Here is an 11,075-nt window from a genome sequence, read left to right on the forward strand (position 1 = left end):
TGAAGTTATCTCATTTTGTTTATAATTTGATTTTTTAATATGATTGAAGTTAACTCACAAAAAGAAAAATGTGATTGCAGTTTGTTCAATGGTTCTAAATAATCTCAATCTAAATTTTATAAATTTTTTATTAAAAAAAAAAACACAGCATTTATTAATTTGGTCTAAATCTCCTTATTTGCATTTATTAACTTTTTTCAATCCACATGTCTTTCCACATGCCTCCATTTATTGATTTGGTCAAAATTTCTTAATCAGCATTTAAAATCCCCTCATACAAATAATTATAGATACAATCTGTGTATAGTTATTGCAGTACCTTTTTCAACTTCTCTCATACACTATGATTAGTGATAAGATTGTTAAATTATTTTTATAAAAAATCTTAAAAAAACATAATTTATATATGAAAAAAAATCTAAAAGAAATATAAATATATATAATTATCCCGTGCATAGCACGGGTGATAAGCTAGTATTATATAAGGAAAATGAGTTTTTAACCCACAAGCTTTGTGAGAATTTCAATATCTTATTCTTAATTTTTTTATTTTTTTATTTAAAAAAAAACTCAGCATTTAACCTTGGCATTTATTGGTTTCTCCCAACTCATAAGCCTTTTTGACTTCTCTCATACCTACTACTACACCCTTTTCAACTTTTCCCATACACTATGATTAGTAATGAGATTGTTAAATTATTTTCATAAAAAACAATTTTAAAAAATTATATATTAAAAAAATATATAAAACAAATATAAATTCTTGTTAAATCTATCTATGTATCTTTCTATCTATCTATATATCTATATCTATATATTATATAAGTAAAAGGGGCTTTCTAACCACAAGTTTTATGGAAGTTTCAATATTTCAAACTAAAATTTTTAATTTTTTAATTTTAAATCATTAAAAAAATCATTTATAACTCTCATTCACACAATAATAATAAAATAATAATAATAATAATAATAATAATAATAATATCTCTTGATTTATGACTTTCAAATGGAAAGTGATGATACAGTTCGTAATGATAGAATGGGTCGGACTGATCCACGCTCCTTAAGCCTATGTCTGAATGACCAAGCCCACCTGAAGACCTGCACAAGAGTTCAACGGGGAACGGGGAGTCCCCCTGCGAACCCTCTGACGAGCAAGTTAGAGAGAGAGAAGTGGAGTGTAGAGATGGAGTAGAGATAGAAAAGCTTAACTTTCTTCTTGTCTTCAACATCTGCTTATATCCTCTGGTAATCATTTCGTTGTCCCTTCCGACCTGTCACCTTGGCCGAAAGTCTATGTTGTAGCTTACCTTATTCAGGGTGAGGGCGTGCCGTCCCGACAGAGAGGGATTATCGCAATAAATGCTGTAAGGGGGCTTCATTAATGGCCATGTGGCGTAACAATAACTTTGCAGATCTTTGTTTGCTGATGTGGCTTACCCTTGCCTTTCTCTTGCCATGTGTCTTGATGCCATTGGTTCTTATTGCTATGTGGGGCTTCAGCGGTGCTGGGTTTCATTAATTGTATTATGTATTGGGCCCTAAGAGGTGGGCCTGAGTTGTTTATAGTGGGCTGTAACCTTTATGGGCCTACTCATGTCAGAAAGTATATCAAATATATAAAATAAAAAATAGAAAGTATATTAATCTATTTCAAAATTTAAATTTGAGAGGCACTAAATATGGAAAGCATTTCATTAATTTAAATTTAAATTTAAATTTATAATGATTTATCTCATAATATATAACTTTTATATAATGATCTATTCCATTATTTATATATATATCTATATATTATTATAATTGTAAAATATTGTCATTTCATTAAGGTTGAAAGTTGTAATTCTTTTTTCTTTCTTTTTTTTCTTTTTTTATTTTGTTTAATTTTTTATCAATACATGTTACAATATGATTGGCCTACAAATTAATTTTATATTCTTAAAATAAAATTTCAAATTTGGATTCTTACTTAAATTATGTTACTATAATTTGAATGAGATCAATATTCATTCCTTAAATTTTGCATCCTTTATTAAATTATAAAATAAAAATTTTAAATTCTTCTTCAAATTATATTATTACAATTATAATGAGATAAATATTCACATGTGTCATAATGATGTGTCATAATATTATTAGCCTAAATATAATTTGTTTTAAATACATGTGTTCAAATTATTAATCGCTACTAATTTTTATTTTATTTTTAATTTTATAAAAAAAATTATATCCTTCTAAACTATAAGGACTTGAATAATAATATTTTTTTAATATATATATATTTTTAACAAAAGAACAAAACATGACTTTTTTTTAATTCTTACCAAACATGGTGGATTTTGTTAGATTTTTTTTTTATCTCAATTGTCAATTAAAAAATTAAAATAAAGAATAAAGATATCATTGGTTCAAATTGTTAAAAAGTTACTTTAACTAAAATAAATTAGAAAGAAACGTTATTTTTTTTATTTAAAAAAAAAAGAATTATAGATGATAATTTATTGTTCATCCAGAATTATTTTCAGATTAAATGAAAATACCATGTTAAATTTTCTTCTTACCTTTTTTTATTCAAATGCTTTTATTTTGTAAGAATTTTTTTTATTATATTTAATATTTTATTGTAATTTTTAAATTAAAAAGAATTTCTAAAAAATCATATTTAAATTACTTATGCTATTATAAAAAGTAAATTTTTTTAATATCAACTTAGTGGTAGTTTGGGAAATACTAAATATATATATATATATTTTTACTTTTTACGAAAATATGTATAGAAAAGTAAAAATGTAATGTGACCCAAAAAATATAATTAAGTATACTTTTTACTTTTTACGAAAAGATGTGTAGAAAAATAGTGATGTGATTTGATCCAAAAAAGTTAAAAAGATAAAAAAGTAAGCTAATATGGCATTTTCCAAATAACCTTTTATTCGATGATCCCTCTCTAAAAAGTGTATTTTTTAAATATTTTCTAGAAAAATCTATTGAAAATCTTAAGTATATTGCTTTTTTCTTTTATTCATTAATATTAAATCTTTAATTAATTTTATTTATTATTAAAAAAAATAAATTAGCAAATAATTTATATATTTATATATATAATTTTGTTTTGGTTGCTCAGGTTATTTAGTGTTTCTGCCCAAATCTACCCAAATTTAATTTGAAATTTTGAATTTCTACATAGGTGCTCACTTAATTAAAAACTATGTTATTCAATATTTAAAAAAATTTAAGCTCGATTCAAGTTGTTTGGGTTGAGCTCACCTAAGTTTGCAATTCTAATAAGGTGGGTTGAAAGTTAATTATATGATTAAATTTGTGACAAATTAAAAAAATAATCAATAAATTGTGATAGAATTATGGGACTTAAATTGTAAATTTCAATTTTCTTTGTTTTCATAATTTGCATACAAAAATTTAACTGTTTATATTATTTTATATAAAAATATATTATTAATTGTTTTACATGACATGCATAGCACGAGTTACCACTAATTTGATTTAAAGCAAAAGGAAAACACACATTTATGCAATGATATACATATTATATATATATATATATAAGATAGATAGATAGATAGATAGAGAGAGAGAGAGAGAGAGAGAGAGAGAAGCCTTAAATTTGGAGAATAGTGAATCATATTCAGCTAAAATTCAACTAAGGCCTCGTTTGGAAAGCGACCGGTTTAGCCAAAAAGTCACTAAAAAAGTCAAAAAACCAACAACCTATACCAAAAAGTCAAAGATTCTATTTTTTCTCTACTTTTTGCACATCTTTTCGTAAAAAGCCAAAAAGTCATCCCAAACATATTACTTTTTTTTACATCATATTTTAGCCAAAAAGTTACTAAAAAAACCTTTTCTCAAACGAGGCCTAAGAATTAAAAAAGGAGATTGAATTATTCAACTACAATAATGAAATTACAAGTCAGCCCTTGTGTGAATATGTATGAATATATATATATATATTTATATAGCAATCAATCGAGGAGAAATGAAAAATTCAATATATACCAAGATAAGAATTTGGATTGGTGCATGATAGATAAATAAATATATAGAAAATGATACGTAGATATACAAATGAGATATTTTTATGAATGAATATATACATATATGCAGATGTAGATATAGTTGTAGATGTACATGTAGAGAGAAAGAAAGAGTAGTCTTAAATTTAGAGAATTAGTGAATCATATTCAGCTCAAATTCAAATAAGAATTAAAAAAGGAGATTGAATCATTCAACTACAACAGTGGAATTACAAGTCAGCTCTTGTGTAGATGCATATGTATGAATATATATATATATATATATATGTAGCAATCAATTGAGGAGAAATGGAAAATTCAATATATACCAAGACAAGAATTGGGTTTGGTACATGTTAGATAAATAAATATATAGAAAATAATATGCATATATACAAATAAGATATTTTTATGAATGAATATATACATATACATATACATAGATGTAGATGTAGATGTAGAGAGAGAGAGAGAGATAGTAACCTTAAATTTGGAGAATTAGTAAATCTTATTGAGCTCAAATTCAACTAAGCACTAAAAAAGGAGATTGAATTATTCAACTGCAACAGTGGAATTACAAGTTAGCCCTTGTGTGAATGCATATGTATGAATATATATATATATATATATATCGCAATCGATCGAGGAGAAATGGAAAAATCAATATATACCAAGATAAGAATTGGGTTTGGTGCATGATAGATGAATAAATATATAGAAAATGATATGCAAATATACAAATGAGATATTTTTATGAATGAATATATACATATATATATATACAGATGTAGATGTAGATGTAGATGTAGATTGAGAGAGAGAGAGCGAGAGAGACAGAGACGAATCACGGAATTGGTGTCGTTATTTTGGGGAGGTGGGTTTGGTTGCGAGAGAGACGGTAGATGGTGTACCGACTGGTCCTGTTACTGAGAGAGAGTGTGAGTGATCTTCACTTTCCTGAAAAAGCTGAAGTTGGGGTTTTTACGGGTGTTGGGTCGGGTTTTTTTGAGTCAATTTATGATTTTTGATTTTTGAAAAGTTATTTTGGATTATTTGGTTAAATTTATTTCAAACAGTTTCTGATTCTAACAACTTATTTTAAGTCAAAAAAACTGATATGCAAATATACAATAAGATATTTTTATGAATGAATATATACATATATACTGATGTAGATATAGATGCAGAGAGAGAGAGAGAGTAGCCTTAAATTCAGAGAATTAGTGAATGATATTCAGCTCAAATTCAACTAAGAATTAACAAAACAGATAAAATTATTCAACTACAACAGTAGAATTACAAGTCAGTCCTTGTGTAAATGCATATATTTGTAGCAATCAATCGAGGAGAAACGGGAAATTCAATATATACCAAGATAAGAATTAGGTTTGGTGCATGATAAATAAATAAATACATAGAAAATGATATGCAGATATATAAATAAGGTATTTTTATGAATGAATATGCCAAATAAATGAGTCGAGCAAAGGTGGGTTTAGGCCAAGCCAAAGCTACTCTGAGTCGTTGTCTAGAATCGCACAACCAAGCTAAGAGGATGGCCAAATGTTGCTTGGGCTAAGGACCAAACTCAGTCAAATTATGGCCACGCCTCCAACCGAGCTTAGGAATTGAACGAGATTCGTCTGAAATAAACCGGGGTGAACCGAGCTAAAGAACAGTTAAGGTCGACAATCCCGACCGAGCTAGTTACATTGGCCACACACTAAGGCCAAGCGGGGTTAACTTCGGCAAGTTGATTGTAACAACCCTCATACTGATTACTGATTAATGACTGATTGATTACCGATTACTGCTAAACGGAACTGATAATGACTGATAACTGACTGATAATTGAACTGATTAAAGTACTGAACTGACTGACCGAACTTTAAACTGAATTAAATGAATACATCTGTTTGAATTGCATTCTATCTGTTTGACTGTATGATTATCTGTTCATGCTTATATGTTTAGACTGCTAATTGAAGGCCTTATCGGCGGCCGAATCCGGAATCGATTGATGTTTAATGATCCTTAGAATTAATGTGATTTTATAGTATAATTATCTGAAAACTGATTAGGTATGATTAAATTAGATTAAATTAAGCTAATTAAAGAGTTGGACTTAATTACCGTTTTGACCTTGAGTGGGCCACTACCTCTATACCTTGAGCTCATTATACTTGAGCCAAGAACATTTCATCAGCCATTTCTCATTGTGCCTAGCCGACCTTAGAGAGAGAGAGACTTGAGGAGTTGATTTCATCTCAATTTTGCTTGTAGAATTGCTTGGTAATTGAAGAAATTGTTGAAGTGATTGCATATTGAGCTCCCTTCTTGAACTACAAGACTAAAGGTAGCTCCATTGTCTTCTTGTCCATGTTTTGTGTTGATTGTTGCATGATTCATGCTTCATTGTAGAACTAAGTCATGTTTTGGTTCATTGTGGTTGAATTGAAGCTCAATCTTTGCATGCATGTACATATATTGAAGTTTTGAGGTTGTGGTTCATCATACCTCACATGCATGTCCATCTTTTGGTCATACTCCATGAGTTCATCTTGGTTTTGACGGCTTGAGCTCTTTTGAAACAGCATTAAAGCTTTGAAAATGATTTAAGATCATGCATGTCATGTTTGAAGATTGTTCTTGAAAATGATTTGAAATTGGTTTGAAATTGGGTTTGAATTAAACACCCTTGGGCTTTGATTTCTCAAATTGCGCTTTGAAACATGATATCCTATGTGTTTTTAAATGTTTTCCAGAAAATGGGCCCAAGAGGATTGGTTTTGATGCTTTTGAGCTTGGTTTTGGACCTGGAGCTCGAATCTGGGATTTCCAGATTTCAGTCGTCCGCTCGAGCGGGGGAAGTGCCGCTCGAGCGGGAAAATCGAGCTTCCAGCATCTTGCACTGTTTTACAGTCCGCTCGAGCGGAGTATTGGGCGCTCGAGCGGAGTCATGTCTCAAGCTCGAGCGGGCGTCAAGCGGGGATTTCACCCATCCAGTACTTTTACAGTACGCTCGAGCGGGAAAGTTTGCGCTCGAGCGTGTACCTTTGTTTGCCTGTACGCTCGAGCGGGGAAACCTGAGCTCGAGCGGGACTCTGTTTTTCTGAAAATCCTGAAAATGCTTTTAAATGTGCATTTTTGCATCCTCATCCCATCCTAGGCATTCTTAGGCCTAGTTTAAGGCATTTAGATGAGGATATCGTTGTAGAACACACCAAGGCAAATTAGGGATTAAGTTATGATATTGCCCAACTGTGTAGCTTAGTGTGTGTTCAACCTGTGAACTGTGTAGGGTTGGCAACTGGGGAGACACGCTCTAGCATACTGTAGCCCAGAACTCTGTGAGTAACAATTGTGTAAAGATATGTTCAACTGATTATCTTTTGAATACTGAACTGAACTGTTTACTGAACTGGTATTATTTACTGAATGAATGTATGTCCTTTATTTCTGAACTGTACTGTGGCATCCTTAGTACCTACTGTTTACTGTTACTGTTACTGCGACAGAATTCTCTGTCGGTTCCCTCGTGGAACCACTACTGTTTACTGACTGATGGCCATCATTACTGTTCGGTCTTTTAAGACCTACTGTTACTGTTATGCTAATGGATGTACCACATATGACTGTTTACTGTACTGAACAACTGAAATACTGGTTGAATTGAACTGTTTTCATTACTGTAAGGACATTCATTCTAAACCCCTTTACGCATTATGTTATTCACTGGGCTTTAGCTCACTGCTCATATATATATGTAGGTGTACAGGCACCAGATCGGAGCTAGGAGCGTCAGGGTAACTCCAGTTTTGTCAAGCCAGCCTTTGTGCCTCACTGCGAGGTTCCGAGTTGCCATGCTATGGCTTGGGGGTGTTTTGTTTGTTTTTCCCCCGCCTGTCTCCATACTGTCTGACTGTTCTGTATAGACTGACTGTTACCGTACCGTTATCAAGGGATTAGGTCCCTGTACTGTGTGATTGTAAATTTTGTATAGACCGTACTGTTTTGTACAGACGGAATGCTTTCTGTACTGTTTATGTATGAATGCATGAAAAATCTTTTTGGCATACAGACTGTCACAGCTCATTGGACATTGTTTAATTACTGTATTGGCTTCCGCCAGGCCCTGTACTCTGTTTTACTGTATTACTGTTAAGCAGGCCTTCGGTAATCTCGGATTACTGGCCGGTTACGGTACTAAACCCATAGGGCCGGGTTTGGGTCGTGACATTGATCTGGCCTAACTGAATTAGAAGTAACTAGCTGAACGCCTCAGATCTAGACTGGCTGGGAACAATGCGGGGCAGATCAATAGGAATTGCTACGTTGCCCAATTAGGATGCAAAAAAGAGAACCCGTTGTCCATACGCGTCATGTAAAAACCTAAATTTTTAGACAACTAATTAATTTGTTAATAATAATATTAAGTCAATTAATAATGATTATTAAATTATAATGTTAATAGCATCATGATTAATACTAATATCAAACTCCTTTAAATAAATTTATTTATCTATCTATGATTAAGTTTATGTATCAAGTTTGGCATCTTCTAAAAAATCCAAAAAGTCAAAAAGTCACTATCTTATTTAAGTCACATCATCTCATTTAAGTCACATCACCTCTCTAATACATCACTTCAAATCCAATCCAAATCTAACCCATATTTCATAAAAAGTCAAAAAGTACACTTATTTAGTCTTCCCAAACTTAACCCTAGTTGTGGAAACTAAATGAGTTAAACAGATAATAACTAAGTTCGTCAGAGAATAGTAGAGAGCAAACATCTAGTAAATAAGTTATATATACATTGATTTTATTTTTGTACGCATAAAAGAAAAATGAAATCAGATTTTTTTGGGCAAAGGATTTGGCCACCTTTCTTCTCAGGGAGGCTGCAGGAGGCATGCTAAGGCATACATACAAACACACTCAAGGCCTATACCTTGTAGGTAATGTTTCCCAAGTCAAGAAGAAGAAAATAAATTATAAAAAATAAAAATAAAAAATGGGTCTACCTCCAAACTCCTACAAATATAACACTATTTCAACCATTCTATTGCTACACACACGGCTGAACAAGGGAAAACAAAAGAAGAGAAAATAAAGAAAAGAGAAAGAGGGGAGTGGGTGCTTGGTGGTCACTATTTTGAAACTAATCTTGAAAATAGTTTGCAAAAACTCTTGAAATAAGAATACATTACCTCTATCCTCCCTTAGATATTCTTAACTGAATTTATATATTAAATATATGCAAATGTATGCATTGTTAATATACACATAGCAAGAATAACTCAACGCATGTTTACATTTTGATAAAATGAGAATTTCATGATTATATGATTTCTATTCCTTCTTGGCAGCATAAATTAGATGGTTTAGCTACTGATTTTATCTTCTTATGTGTTCAAATATTTTCCATTGTTTGAAATAATCTTGCATGAGGGTAAAATGAGGTAAGGTTAGTTCACTTTTACTTGAAACTTATATTTTCTTCACTGTTTCAGATTTTATCGGATGAAAAATGCTCTAATAAATTGAAAAGAACTTGTGTATGTTTGTATTGGGAGTATATATAGGTGTTCTATACACGTGTAGATTTTTTTAAAAATCATTGGACACCATTTCCTTACCGAAGTAAATATTTGTCCTAAGTGTTGCTTACAATAAAGTAGAAACAGTGACTTCAAACAAGTCCCATTTTTTCTGCAAATGGTATTTTTATGCACGACCATTTGGGATAGTTAGATATAAGAGTTATCTTTCATTTTCCGCCAATTTCACAAAAAATGGATAAGTCTAAGAGGAGAAATTGCAGTTTTACTAAAATGCAACATGATCTGTCCAATTTTCTTAGCAAATTTATTTGACCATCTTCCATTGGTTTTCAGTCTTCAAGCTCCTCTGTAAATATGTTCTAAACTCAAATATCTAGCAATCCATTCTGACTATACCTCTTTTTCATATCGTTTGAGGCCCCTTTTTATTTTTCAAACACAGATCACCTGTGTTGGAAGTTGCTGTAGCTCACTGTCCCAGAAACCAATTATTTTCCAAATTTTATTTCTCTATTTTAAAATCTTTTTAGCCCTGGTATTCTTCTCAAAATATTTTCCTAACACAATGAACTAGCACCAGTTAAAATATTGTAATAATGAACTTCGTTTGGTATGGGTTTCATTATTTTTAGTCCAATAATTCAGTGCTAAAAATAAGAAGTGTGGAGAAGTCTAAGAAATTTTGTGATGACTCCTAAGACATTTCTATAATATTCTTTTTGGTTGCTATACATGGTGGTGTCATGCTATAAAAATTTTATGTCCCTGTGGTTTTCAAACTAAAATTTGCACATGTATCAAAATGTGAATTTGACGAAGTAAAGAAACGAACTTGAACCGATGCATTACAAGTTAAAAGTGATGGGGTGAGCTTGGTTTAGAGTGTTGCGCGAATGAGTTACGAACCCTAACATGGCACTGGAAAGTATTTTGGCTCTTATCAGTATAGGCGATATAAGGTTGGTAGTGCAAGCATCACAACATAGACCGTTCTCTTGGAACAGACCGTGATGTCACGACTTAGGTACGTAACCCTGGTACGTGGACATAATTGATAGTAATAGCAAATAACATTTGAATATTTGACCAAAGGGAGTCGGAATTGCTCGTGACTATTGCTTAACAGTTGAGTAGAAATGCTGCTTCGTGGGAAGTTACTTAAACTTACCTGATAAACTAAAGCTATGAGAATTTAAAAGAAAAGTTGGCATTTTCCTTATAATGAATTATTGCTTCCACTTGCCATTGTTCTTATTATCTATTGTTATTATTTCAACTGATATCATTCATGTTATGCTTATTAAACACTGCTTGTTACTCTGTTACTACATAGTATTCATTATTTGTGAGTATTATTATTGGAGTGAGTATTTTCGGGTTGTAATATCTTATTGAGCTCGTCGCTCATTGGTATTCCCGTTGCCTTGGCATTTTATGTCAGGTACCGAAGAAATGAAAGGAAACACCGAGGTCT

This window comes from Camellia sinensis, chromosome 12 (assembly GCF_055761805.1).
Source record: "Camellia sinensis isolate YWXY chromosome 12, ASM5576180v1, whole genome shotgun sequence".
Classification (NCBI taxonomy): Eukaryota; Viridiplantae; Streptophyta; class Magnoliopsida; order Ericales; family Theaceae; genus Camellia; species Camellia sinensis.